At 46.3% G+C, this 13,267-nt stretch overlaps 1 protein-coding gene across 2 annotated transcripts in view; it reads right to left on the reverse strand.

Moving 5' to 3' along the window:
- Nucleotides 1–13,267, reverse strand: part of LOC146889575 (uncharacterized) — a 43,800-nt gene that overhangs the window by 7,635 nt on the left and 22,898 nt on the right. For both annotated transcript variants that reach the window (XM_087901663.1, XM_087901662.1), the window contains exons 2-3: nucleotides 6,566–6,683; nucleotides 67–187 (exon numbers count right to left, since the gene is read on the reverse strand). The gene's annotated coding sequence lies outside the window, so the exon portion shown is untranslated. The remainder of the gene's footprint in view (nucleotides 1–66; nucleotides 188–6,565; nucleotides 6,684–13,267) is intronic.

The raw sequence follows: 13,267 nt of genomic DNA on the forward strand, positions 1-13,267 counted from the left end.
CCATGCTGACACAGCCTCAGATTCTGAGCTCCCGCTACCCATCATAGCCTGTCAGCACATCCTTACATTCAGAATGCTGTTCTTCACTCCATGGGCAGCTCTGGACCACACTGAGACCATTGCTCAGTAAGAGTAGACACTGGAAGGAGATTTGTTGTAGCCACATTTCTGCTGCTCTGATAAAATGCTGAGGCAAGAGGCAAAGGATGGGAAGAAGGGGTTTCTGTTAGCTCACAATTTCAGGATACAATCATTTATTTCAGTGAGGTCAAGGCAGCAGGAACTTTACAAGTTTTAGTCACATCCATCTACCCTTAAGAGCAGAGAAGAATGAACACGCGCATGCTTGTTAGTGCTGAGCTCACGTCTACACTCTCACTAGCCAGGGTCCCTGCCTAGGGAACAGTGCTGTGTCCTCAGGCATCAGTTGACCTAATCATCAAGACAACTCCTACTGACAGGGACACAGGCCAACCTAATCTAGACACTGTTTCCTTCATGGAGACTTTATTTCCAAGGTGATTCGACAGTGTATTAAACTAACAAATAAAATTCACTATCCCAGTGAGGATGAGAGAAAGAATCCATATGGGGAAAACAAGAAGGTAGAGAGGATTCAGAAGTCAGCTGTGTGCATTGTCTAATGGTCTGATACACTTTGGGGTTCCAGTCTTTGGGCCAGTGGCTGATTATAGTGTGGCTGAGAATGGAACCCATGTAAGTAAACGGGGCATAGAAGCTCTGATTCCAGAAACCTCAGGTAACGAAGACTTTCTAACCTCATGGGCATTCTGACTTAGATGAATGCAGTAAGTCAGTAACCAGATTCCAACATAAATAAGGGGGCACCTGGATTTGAACCAGGGACCTCTTGATCTGCAGTCAAATGCTCTACCCCTGAGCTATACCCCCACTGGTACCAGTGTGCTCAGTTAATACATTTCATCCATGTGGTGATAAATTCTGACTATAAAGTTAAATTACAGATCCTCTGAGACCTACTTCCCAGAAGCAGCCAGACCTGACTGGTGAGATGCCTTCCTCAGCTCTGTAGCTCTCTAGGTCCATCCTTGATGAGCATCATCAGCCAAGGAAATTAGAGGAGCAGACTGCAGACCTGAGCCCATTTCACCCTGCTATCCTGGGTGAGCTCCTCAGCTGGCCAACTGCCTTCCACCTGAGTCTCCATCACTCTCTCCTCCTTCCCTGAAGACAGAGTGGGCTGTCACTCAGGGTTCTCCCAGGGCCCCGGCTGGCACTGGAGCAGCACCACTGCAGGGTCCTCTCTCCCTGGTACAGCAGCTGAGCTGGGCTTTAGCCTGTGAGGATCAAGTGAGCAGGGTGCTCTTGAAAGGGAAGAAGCTCACATGGATAACATCCACACTCCACAGAAAGTTGGATTCTGGGATTTATTTCCTTAGTTCTGAACACATTTTCACCAGACAGTCATAGAGGGAGAAAATTTATGTTTGGCCTCCTTTCTGGTCCCCGGATACCAGCTTTCTGTATGGCTGCTGTGCCTGGAAAATTCAGAAGAATTCTCCAACATAGTCCTTGCCTTGTCTTTAAGACTCCAACAGAACCAGAGAAACCAGATATATGTTGGAAGAGAGGAGTCTTAATAAGAATGCGGGGTGGGGACAATTGAACTAATAGGAATAGATGAGAGGTTGCCATCCATGCACATGATCTGTAGCTCCCAGCTCTGCTGAAGACCATTAAGTGGAATAAATGGAAGAAAAATAGTATTGAGTGATAACTCTTTGGGTATAAACTAAAGAATAAATTCATGATAGTGATCACCTGGATTTGAACTAGGGACTTCTTGATCTACAGTCAAATGTTCTACCCCTGAGTTATAGTGGTATATTATATGTGTTTTAATAAATAAAGCTTGCCTGGAAATCAGAGGGCAAAACAGCCACACTAGTCAGCCACACGAGCCAGGGAGTGGTGAGTGGTGACACACACCTTTAATCCCAGGACTCAGGAGACAGAGGCAAAAAGAGTTCTGTGTGTGTATACAAGATCAATCCAGAAACAGATCCAGGTGGTGGTGGTTCACATCTTTAATCCCAGTGTTTGGGAATGACACATTTTTAATCCCAGCACTAAGGAGGTGGAGACAGGAACGATATGGCTTGGCAGAGAGAGGAATATAAAGGGAAAGAGACAGGAACTCAGTGGAGTGTGGAGTCTGAGGATTTGTGGAGACAGGATCTAGTCCTTTAAATGTGATGGTTTGGTAGAGGTAAAAGGTCTCTCCAGGTGTTAGCTATTTTGTTTTCCTGATCTTCAGCTTGAACCCTAATATCTATCTCTGGGTTCCTATTATTCATGCTACCTCCTTGTTATGCCCCCTCCTTGTCAGAGATGTTTAAGAAGTGTGTTTCACCTTCATAGTCACACCCAACATTCCTATATTATTTGTATCACAAGATTTGCCAAGACCAGCATCCCCAGTGTCTCCAACTCTGGCCCCTGTTACCATGACATAACACACACACACACACACACACACACACACACGCACACATCTCAGCTGTGGAAACAGCACAGCTGGAAACAGGAGGACATGAGCTACAAGGGTTTTTAATTTACATGCCTTGTTTCTTCAGTAATACAGCAAGCCCTTGGGGCCAAGAGACCCTGTCTGTTTTGTGTTTTGCAACATATGTGGTACCTGCATGTGAAGACATCTCTTGAGCTCATGGATGATCTCTGTGTTAGCTCCTGAGGGAGGTTGCTGGTTAGACTGTGAAGATGTGTCTTCAGGCCTGAGTGGGTCAAGGAGTTCTGGCAGCAGAGGAGGTGATAGCGAGAGCCTCTGTTTTAGAACTAGGTAATGCTGAAGCTATAGGCTCTACCTTGCCTTTCAGATCTATCCCCATGACATGCATGGTTTTAATTTGACATGTGTGTGGTGATTTAAGTAAGAGTGGCCCCTAGGCTCTAATATTCGAATACTTGGTCCCCAGTTATTGAAACTGTTTGGGAAGGATTAGGAGGTGTGGCCTTGTTGGAGGAAGAATGTTACTTGGGGTTGGCTTTGAGGTTTCAAAAGCCGGAGGCAGGCCCAATATCACTCTCTCTGCCTGCAGCGTATGGTTCATGTGAGCTCTCAGCACCGTGCCTTCATGACAGACATCACACTCCCTACAGCACTCTTCACAGATTAACCCTTTGTCTGTAAGCAAGCACCAAACTAAATGCTTCCTTTTATACTGTCGCCTTGGTCATGGTTTCTTCTTGCAGCAATAGAACAGTATCTAAGATAATGTGCTTTTGTTTTTATCAAGGAATCTTGCACAAGTATATTTAGAAGTTAATTTTTTTAAGCTTTATCAAGAAAACCATCTTTTTATATCTACTTTCTGCCTCTCAGATAATTCCATCTGGCTGCATGCCCTGGTCTGTTTCTAAGATGGCTCCATTCTGGTTGCATATCCTGGTCTGTTTCTATGATGGTTCCATCTGGCTGCATGTCCTGGTCTGTGTGCTGCTAAATAAAATCACTACTGTGTGGTTTGTCTAACTCAATTCAGCCTTGAAATCAGCAACTGACTGACTCTGTAAATAAGAATTATTTACCTCCCCATGTACCTCCTGCTAGGCTCATTTTTCAAATATATTTCTACCTCAACTTTTTTTAAAATTGTCTTTAACGTTTCTATCATGATGATTAGGTAATAGGATTCATGGATTACCCAGATGGTGTTAAGCATGGCAAAGGTTTTGAGTAGAACCTTTGCTTTCCTGGAAGCTAATGACAACTTTATATTTTAAACACCTTCATAGATACACCTATGTGTTTCAATGGTGATTCTGAATTTAGCGAATCTGATGATCACTGTGCCCTCTGTGAACTGTACGCTGCAGCCCTGGTTCCTCTCCTAGCACACAGCAGCTTTAGTCAGCCTCTGAAGTCCTAACAACCTCAGCACTGCACGAAGTCCAGAGTGCCTTCTGAGAACCAAGGAACTCTCGCAACCACAAGTCACTGAAAGATAAGAAAATGAAGTTGTATACTTCCAATCTGCAGTATTACTGTTCTGCTGCTGTGAAGACACACCATGACCAAGGTAATTTATAAAAGAAAGCATTTAACTGGGAGCTCACGGTACCAGAGGATCGGCTAGTCCATGGCCATCAGGGTGAAAAGCACGGCAGCAGGCAGGCAGGGATGACTGGAGCACACGGCAGAGAAAGAGCGGGAGCCGACTGGGAATGGTGTGGGCTTTTGAAACCTCACGCCCACCCCCAGTGACACACCTCCTCCAACAAGGCCTGCCTGCTAACCTTCCCAAACAGTTCCACCAACTGTGGACCAAGCATTCAAATCTACGAGCCTGTGGGGGCCATTCTCACTCAAACCACCACATACAACAGACAGACATTCCTGTTCCCAAAGGTAGGGATGGGAGTGCAGCAGAGAAATACTGGGCCAAAATCAGACTGCAACTCAACAGGGAAACGCCTTCCGCTTCAGGCCTGGTATCAGGCTCATGATAGACATCTGTACATCCCCATTACATTACATTCCCAACTCTGCTCCCTGCAGCATATATAAGCTCTGCCTTGGTCGGCTCCAGTCTCTGCCTGCAGAAAGTCTTGAGATGGGATCAGGGACTCTGTACAAGAATCAGATCATTCTGGAGCTCAGGCGCATGTAGAAACACTTGTTTTAGTCTGCACTTCTATGTTGTATTCCTGAAGGAAAAGACTATGACAGGCAGCCTGCCTAAGTCACATGAGGCTTAGTAACATGATCATGTTCTAGAACCACATTTCTGGTTCTGGAACATTCCACTGATTCATCTCAATGGGTGATTAGACTAGTGTCCTTCCTGCCTAGTGTGTCTCTGTTTCTCTCCTGTCACCTTCTATTAGTGCCCATTGACCTGGAAAATGGCATGACGCAACCTGAAGAAGTACTGTCTGTGTATAGGGCGCTAAAAGCAAACCTCACAGGGGTATAGAAACTTGAACTAGGGACCTCTTGATCCATAGTCAGGTTCTCAACCCCTAAGCTATACCATCAGTCCTGCTGAGGATGTCTAATAAACACCATCTTATCTGCATTCTAACACCATTTGTCCTATGAGCAGACTTTATATGAATCCTAAGAAAGTTTTGATGATAAACACATTTTATCTCACAGCAGATTATTACCTTTTTGTCCTTCTCTTCCATAGAGCCCTCATCCTCATGCTGGTACCCAGAAAGTGTCTCTACAAAATCTTTCCAGCTCATTTTTCTTTGTGCCATTTTGAGGCATCTAATTGAAAAACTTTTGCTAAGATCTGGGATACTTCTTTTCTCCACTCTCCCTCTTGTTCTCTTTCCCTCCGTCCCTTCTTCTGCATCTTCAGTAAGCTTTACTGGCAGTAAACTTGGAAGACTTCTCTTCCCTCACAACCTCCATTTGGGAGCTTTGTTGGCCAGCTTCTCCCTCTGCTCTTTCTAATTCTCCCCTAAGTTATGTCTTAGTTTGGGGCAGGAGCTTAACTGAGCTCAGGAATAAATAGAAAAAGTCACTCCCTAATAATTATTGGACTTAGAAGCACAGCATGAGCACACCAGATGGTCAGCCCAGGCGGAGCAGCAAATACCAGAAGTTTCTCTTCGGCTGGACAAGTCCTGACTCAAAGAACAAGAATATGCACCCAGGCTGTGATGGGCATACACACTCCACAGCAGGCATCCTGGCATCGAGTACATCACCTCCTCATCACTGTTCCTGTCCACCAAAGCTCCCATTCCCTCTTTACCCACTCAGTATCCATCATCATAACCCCATCTTCATGCTCCCTTGATGTCCTTGCCCCTCCATCAGCCAATCTCTGTGTTTGGTCTCTTTAGCTGCTCTGCAGCTACTCCTGAATATAGATGGAGAAAAAGCCAGTAATTGTCACTTCTGACACTTGCCATCGAGTTGCAGACAGAGAGAGTGGAGGGAGAAAGAGATTGGGTCTGGTGTGGACTTATTTAAACCTCAAAGCCCATCCCCAGTGACACACTTTCTCCAAGAAGGCCACACCCACTCCAACAAGGCCACAGCTCCCAATCCTTCTCAAATAATGTTACTCCCCTGCGACCAAGCATTTAAATATTTAAGACTATGTGGGTCATTCTTATTCAAACTACAACAACCCCTCAGACTCCTCTAGACTAGACTTCCTGAAATAAGTCTCAGGGTCACTCAGGAGACTATCTGGGTCATAGCAGTTGTGACTGACTGTGACCTGGATGGGACTTCACAGGTGAGTGCTCTGTTGGCTCCTTGCTGGGATGTGGGTTCTTTCTATAAGCTATGTATTTGCTCTGCCTAGGAAAGGTCCAGAAGAACTGGAATAAGTGAGAGAAAAGCAGAAATGAATATGAGCAACAGTTTCTAAGAGGAAAAACAAAAAGACTTAGCAGGGAGCACCCGGACTTGAACCAGGGACCTTACTGGTTAGAAGCTAGATGCTCTATACCCTCTGCTCTAGGATAAGGGTCTACTAATTATCTTTTATATTCACACACATAGCATTTCGACAATGTGCTGGAAGTTTTGATTTACCTCTAGAGAGTTGTAAGACCAGCACTAGTTCCTCTTACACTCGACCTAGAGGCTCCTTCTCCAGTCCTCAGCTCTGCCCTGCTCACACGTCTTGCACATCCTTCGTCCTTTCTTCAGGCTGTGGGAACAACACACATATATACACACACAATACTTGAGAGGCTCTAGGATTCAGACGCCATGCTTCCTCATGTTGTACATATACCACAAAGACTCAGGGAAGGAGCATGCCTAACTTATCTGAGACACCAGAAGTACCCACATCTGAACACATCTCTCCAGCCCAAGGATCCTAAGGGTGGTGTCAAAAGAAGGCCGTGGACTTCCCAGGTCTTGACTGGACAATGAAGGAGTTCTGACACCCATCATGAGGAAACAGAATGAGGGCCACAAAGGGCCTCAATGGAGACAGCTCTACCGTGACCTTTGTCCCCTCTACATGGATATGTCCACTTTTGTATATATTTGCACTTATATCAAAGTATCACTTATTTCAAAGTATCTTTTACAGTTATTTTTTCAGAGTCAAATACTGTTCTAAAGCTTGGCCTAAAAACCTGCCGATGCTTTGTATAGACCTCCTGTCAGCCACAGGCAGCCACTTTCCATAGTTCTGGTTGTTTCTTCTGGTACTTTAGCATCTTTAGGACTAGGTATAGGTAGGTGGAAAGTAATCAAGTTTAGGAATCATTAGCATTCTTTTGTAGACAAGCATGTCACTTTCCAATACATTTATACCTCCACTCTGAGCTCAATCCTCTGTGTTGCAGCGGGGAAGAGCCAACAGTGAGTGTAAATGCCATGCTACACAGGGCTAAGAATTTGAGTTGAACTCTTTGCTTTTCCTGAGGATAGTAACAATCTTCTTTATTTTTTTTAATTGAGTGAAATTTCATTTATTTACTTATTTATTTAATTAATTCTTTCTGTCTTTCACACAAAGAATTCCTGGTATCACTTATCTCCCTTACCAGTCCAAACTAAAACAAAATAAAATTTAAGAAAAAAAGAAGAAAGAAAAAAGGAAGAAGGGGAACATGAGGAAATACAGTGGTTGAGTTAGGAGAGGGACAGAGAGAGAGAGCAAGGAAAGAGGTATTTTGATAGAGGGAGCCGTTTATGGGGTTAGGGAAAGAAACCTGGTGCTAGGGAAATTCCCAGGAATCCACAAAGATGACCCCAGTTAAGACTCCTAGCAATAGTGGAGAGGACGCCTGAACTGGTCTTCTCCTGTGATCAGATAGGTGACCTGAACTGTCATCTCCTGTGATCAGATAGGGGACCTGAACTGTCATCTCCTGTAATCAGATAGGGGACCTGAACTGTCATCTCCTGTGATCAGATAGGGGACCTGAACTGTCTTCTCCTGTAATCAGATAGGGACCTGAACTATCTTATCCTGTGATCAGATAGGGACCTGAACTGTCATCCCCTGTGATCAGATAGGTGACCTGAACTGTCATCTCCTGTGATCAGATAGGGGACCTGAACTGTCTTCTCCTGTGATCAGATAGGTGACCTGAACTGTCTTCTCCTGTGATCAGATAGGGGACCTGAACTGTCTTCTCCTGTGATCAGATAGGGGACCTGAACTGTCATCTCCTGTGATCAGATAGGGGACCTGAACTGTCTTCTCCTGTGATCAGATAGGTGACCTGAACTGTCTTCTCCTGTGATCAGATAGGGGACCTGAACTGTCATCTCCTGTAATCAGATAGGTGACCTGAACTGTCTTCTCCTGTGATCAGATAGGTGACCTGAACTGTCTTCTCCTGTGATCAGATAGGGGACCTGAACTGTCATCCCCTGTGATCAGATAGGGGACCTGAACTGTCTTCTCCTGTGATCAGATAGGGGACCTGAACTGTCATCTCCTGTGATCAGATAGGGGACCTGAACTGTCTTCTCCTGTGATCAGATAGGGGACCTGAACTGTCATCTCCTGTAATCAGATAGGGGACCTGAACTGTCATCTCCTGTGATCAGATAGGGGACCTGAACTGTCTTCTCCTGTAATCAGATAGGGGACCTGAACTGTCTTCTCCTGTAATCAGATAGGGGACCTGAACTGTCTTCTCCTGTAATCAGATAGGGGACCTGAACTGTCTTCTCCTGTGATCAGATAGGGACCTGAACTGTCATCCCCTGTGATCAGATAGGGGACCTGAACTGTCATCTCCTGTGATCAGATAGGGGACCTGAACTGTCTTCTCCTGTGATCAGATAGGTGACCTGAACTGTCTTCTCCTGTGATCAGATAGGGGACCTGAACTGTCATCTCCTGTAATCAGATAGGTGACCTGAACTGTCTTCTCCTGTGATCAGATAGGTGACATGAACTGTCTTCTCCTGTGATCAGATAGGGGACCTGAACTGTCATCCCCTGTGATCAGATAGGGGACCTGAACTGTCTTCTCCTGTGATCAGATAGGGGACCTGAACTGTCATCTCCTGTAATCAGATAGGTGACCTGAACTGTCATCTCCTGTGATCAGATAGGGGACCTGAACTGTCATCTCCTGTGATCAGATAGGGGACCTGAACTGTCTTCTCCTGTGATCAGATAGGGGACCTGAACACTCATCTCCTGTGATCAGATGATAGGTGACCTGAACTGTCATCTCCTGTAATCAGATAGGGGACCTGAACTGTCATCTCCTGTGATCAGATAGGGGACCTGAACTGTCTTCTCCTGTAATCAGATAGGGGACCTGAACTGTCTTCTCCTGTGATCAGATAGGGGACCTGAACTGTCTTCTCCTGTAATCAGATAGGGGACCTGAACTGTCATCTCCTGTAATCAGATAGGTGACCTGAACTGTCTTCTCCTGTAATCAGATAGGGGACCTGAACTGTCATCTCCTGCAATCAGATAGGGGACCTGAACTGTCATCTCCTGTGATTAGATAGGGGACCTGAACTGTCATCTCCTGCAATCAGATAGGGGACCTGAACTGTCTTCTCCTGTAATCAGATAGGGGACCTGAACTGTCATCTCCTGCAATCAGATAGGGGACCTGAACTGTCATCTCCTGTGATCAGATAGGGGACCTGAACTGTCTTCTCCTGTGATCAGATAGGTGACCTGAACTGTCTTCTCCTGTGATCAGATAGGGGACCTGAACTGTCATCTCCTGTGATCAGATAGGGGACCTGAACTGTCTTCTCCTGTGATCAGATAGGGGACCTGAACTGTCATCTCCTGTGATCAGATAGGGGACCTGAACTGTCTTCTCCTGTGATCAGATAGGGGACCTGAACTGTCATCTCCTGTAATCAGATAGGTGACCTGAACTGTCATCTCCTGTGATCAGATAGGGGACCTGAACTGTCATCTCCTGTGATCAGATAGGGGACCTGAACTGTCTTCTCCTGTGATCAGATAGGGGACCTGAACAGTCATCTCCTGTGATCAGATGATAGGTGACCTGAACTGTCATCTCCTGTAATCAGATAGGGGACCTGAACTGTCATCTCCTGTGATCAGATAGGGGACCTGAACTGTCTTCTCCTGTAATCAGATAGGGACCTGAACTATCTTATCCTGTGATCAGATAGGGACCTGAACTGTCATCCCCTGTGATCAGATAGGTGACCTGAACTGTCATCTCCTGTGATCAGATAGGGGACCTGAACTGTCTTCTCCTGTGATCAGATAGGTGACCTGAACTGTCTTCTCCTGTGATCAGATAGGGGACCTGAACTGTCTTCTCCTGTGATCAGATAGGGGACCTGAACTGTCATCTCCTGTGATCAGATAGGGGACCTGAACTGTCTTCTCCTGTGATCAGATAGGTGACCTGAACTGTCTTCTCCTGTGATCAGATAGGGGACCTGAACTGTCATCTCCTGTAATCAGATAGGTGACCTGAACTGTCTTCTCCTGTGATCAGATAGGTGACCTGAACTGTCTTCTCCTGTGATCAGATAGGGGACCTGAACTGTCATCCCCTGTGATCAGATAGGGGACCTGAACTGTCTTCTCCTGTGATCAGATAGGGGACCTGAACTGTCATCTCCTGTGATCAGATAGGGGACCTGAACTGTCTTCTCCTGTGATCAGATAGGGGACCTGAACTGTCATCTCCTGTAATCAGATAGGGGACCTGAACTGTCATCTCCTGTGATCAGATAGGGGACCTGAACTGTCTTCTCCTGTAATCAGATAGGGGACCTGAACTGTCTTCTCCTGTAATCAGATAGGGGACCTGAACTGTCTTCTCCTGTAATCAGATAGGGGACCTGAACTGTCTTCTCCTGTGATCAGATAGGGACCTGAACTGTCATCCCCTGTGATCAGATAGGGGACCTGAACTGTCATCTCCTGTGATCAGATAGGGGACCTGAACTGTCTTCTCCTGTGATCAGATAGGTGACCTGAACTGTCTTCTCCTGTGATCAGATAGGGGACCTGAACTGTCATCTCCTGTAATCAGATAGGTGACCTGAACTGTCTTCTCCTGTGATCAGATAGGTGACCTGAACTGTCTTCTCCTGTGATCAGATAGGGGACCTGAACTGTCATCCCCTGTGATCAGATAGGGGACCTGAACTGTCTTCTCCTGTGATCAGATAGGGGACCTGAACTGTCATCTCCTGTAATCAGATAGGTGACCTGAACTGTCATCTCCTGTGATCAGATAGGGGACCTGAACTGTCATCTCCTGTGATCAGATAGGGGACCTGAACTGTCTTCTCCTGTGATCAGATAGGGGACCTGAACACTCATCTCCTGTGATCAGATGATAGGTGACCTGAACTGTCATCTCCTGTAATCAGATAGGGGACCTGAACTGTCATCTCCTGTGATCAGATAGGGGACCTGAACTGTCTTCTCCTGTAATCAGATAGGGGACCTGAACTGTCTTCTCCTGTGATCAGATAGGGGACCTGAACTGTCTTCTCCTGTAATCAGATAGGGGACCTGAACTGTCTTCTCCTGTGATCAGATAGGGGACCTGAACTGTCATCCCCTGTGATCAGATAGGGGACCTGAACTGTCATCTCCTGTGATCAGATAGGGGACCTGAACTGTCATCCCCTGTGATCAGATAGGGGACCTGAATTGTCTTCTCCTGTAATCAGATAGGGGACCTGAACTGTCTTCTCCTGTAATCAGATAGGGGAACTGAACTGTCTTCTCCTGTAATCAGATAGGGGACCTGAACTGTCTTCTCCTGTGATCAGATAGGGGACCTGAACTGTCATCCCCTGTGATCAGATAGGGGACCTGAACTGTCATCTCCTGTGATCAGATAGGGGACCTGAACTGTCATCCCCTGTGATCAGATAGGGGACCTGAACTGTCATCTCCTGTAATCAGATAGGTGACCTGAACTGTCTTCTCCTGTAATCAGATAGGGGACCTGAACTGTCATCTCCTGTGATCAGATAGGGGACCTGAACTGTCATCTCCTGTGATTAGATAGGGGACCTGAACTGTCATCTCCTGCAATCAGATAGGGGACCTGAACTGTCTTCTCCTGTAATCAGATAGGGGACCTGAACTGTCATCTCCTGCAATCAGATAGGGGACCTGAACTGTCATCTCCTGTGATCAGATAGGGGACCTGAACTGTCTTCTCCTGTGATCAGATAGGTGACCTGAACTGTCTTCTCCTGTGATCAGATAGGGGACCTGAACTGTCATCTCCTGTGATCAGATAGGGGACCTGAACTGTCTTCTCCTGTGATCAGATAGGGGACCTGAACTGTCATCTCCTGTGATCAGATAGGGGACCTGAACTGTCTTCTCCTGTGATCAGATAGGGGACCTGAACTGTCATCTCCTGTAATCAGATAGGTGACCTGAACTGTCATCTCCTGTGATCAGATAGGGGACCTGAACTGTCATCTCCTGTGATCAGATAGGGGACCTGAACTGTCTTCTCCTGTGATCAGATAGGGGACCTGAACAGTCATCTCCTGTGATCAGATGATAGGTGACCTGAACTGTCATCTCCTGTAATCAGATAGGGGACCTGAACTGTCATCTCCTGTGATCAGATAGGGGACCTGAACTGTCTTCTCCTGTAATCAGATAGGGGACCTGAACTGTCTTCTCCTGTAATCAGATAGGGGACCTGAACTGTCTTCTCCTGTAATCAGATAGGGGACCTGAACTGTCTTCTCCTGTGATCAGATAGGGACCTGAACTGTCATCCCCTGTGATCAGATAGGGGACCTGAACTGTCATCTCCTGTGATCAGATAGGGGACCTGAACTGTCTTCTCCTGTGATCAGATAGGTGACCTGAACTGTCTTCTCCTGTGATCAGATAGGGGACCTGAACTGTCATCTCCTGTAATCAGATAGGTGACCTGAACTGTCTTCTCCTGTGATCAGATAGGTGACCTGAACTGTCTTCTCCTGTGATCAGATAGGGGACCTGAACTGTCATCCCCTGTGATCAGATAGGGGACCTGAACTGTCTTCTCCTGTGATCAGATAGGGGACCTGAACTGTCATCTCCTGTAATCAGATAGGTGACCTGAACTGTCATCTCCTGTGATCAGATAGGGGACCTGAACTGTCATCTCCTGTGATCAGATAGGGGACCTGAACTGTCTTCTCCTGTGATCAGATAGGGGACCTAAACACTCATCTCCTGTGATCAGATGATAGGTGACCTGAACTGTCATCTCCTGTAATCAGATAGGGGACCTGAACTGTCATCTCCTGTGATCAGATAGGGGACCTGAA

The sequence above is a fragment of the Myodes glareolus genome, chromosome 25, assembly GCF_982192425.1.
Source record: "Myodes glareolus chromosome 25, mMyoGla1.1, whole genome shotgun sequence".
NCBI classification, from domain to species: domain Eukaryota; kingdom Metazoa; phylum Chordata; class Mammalia; order Rodentia; family Cricetidae; genus Myodes; species Myodes glareolus.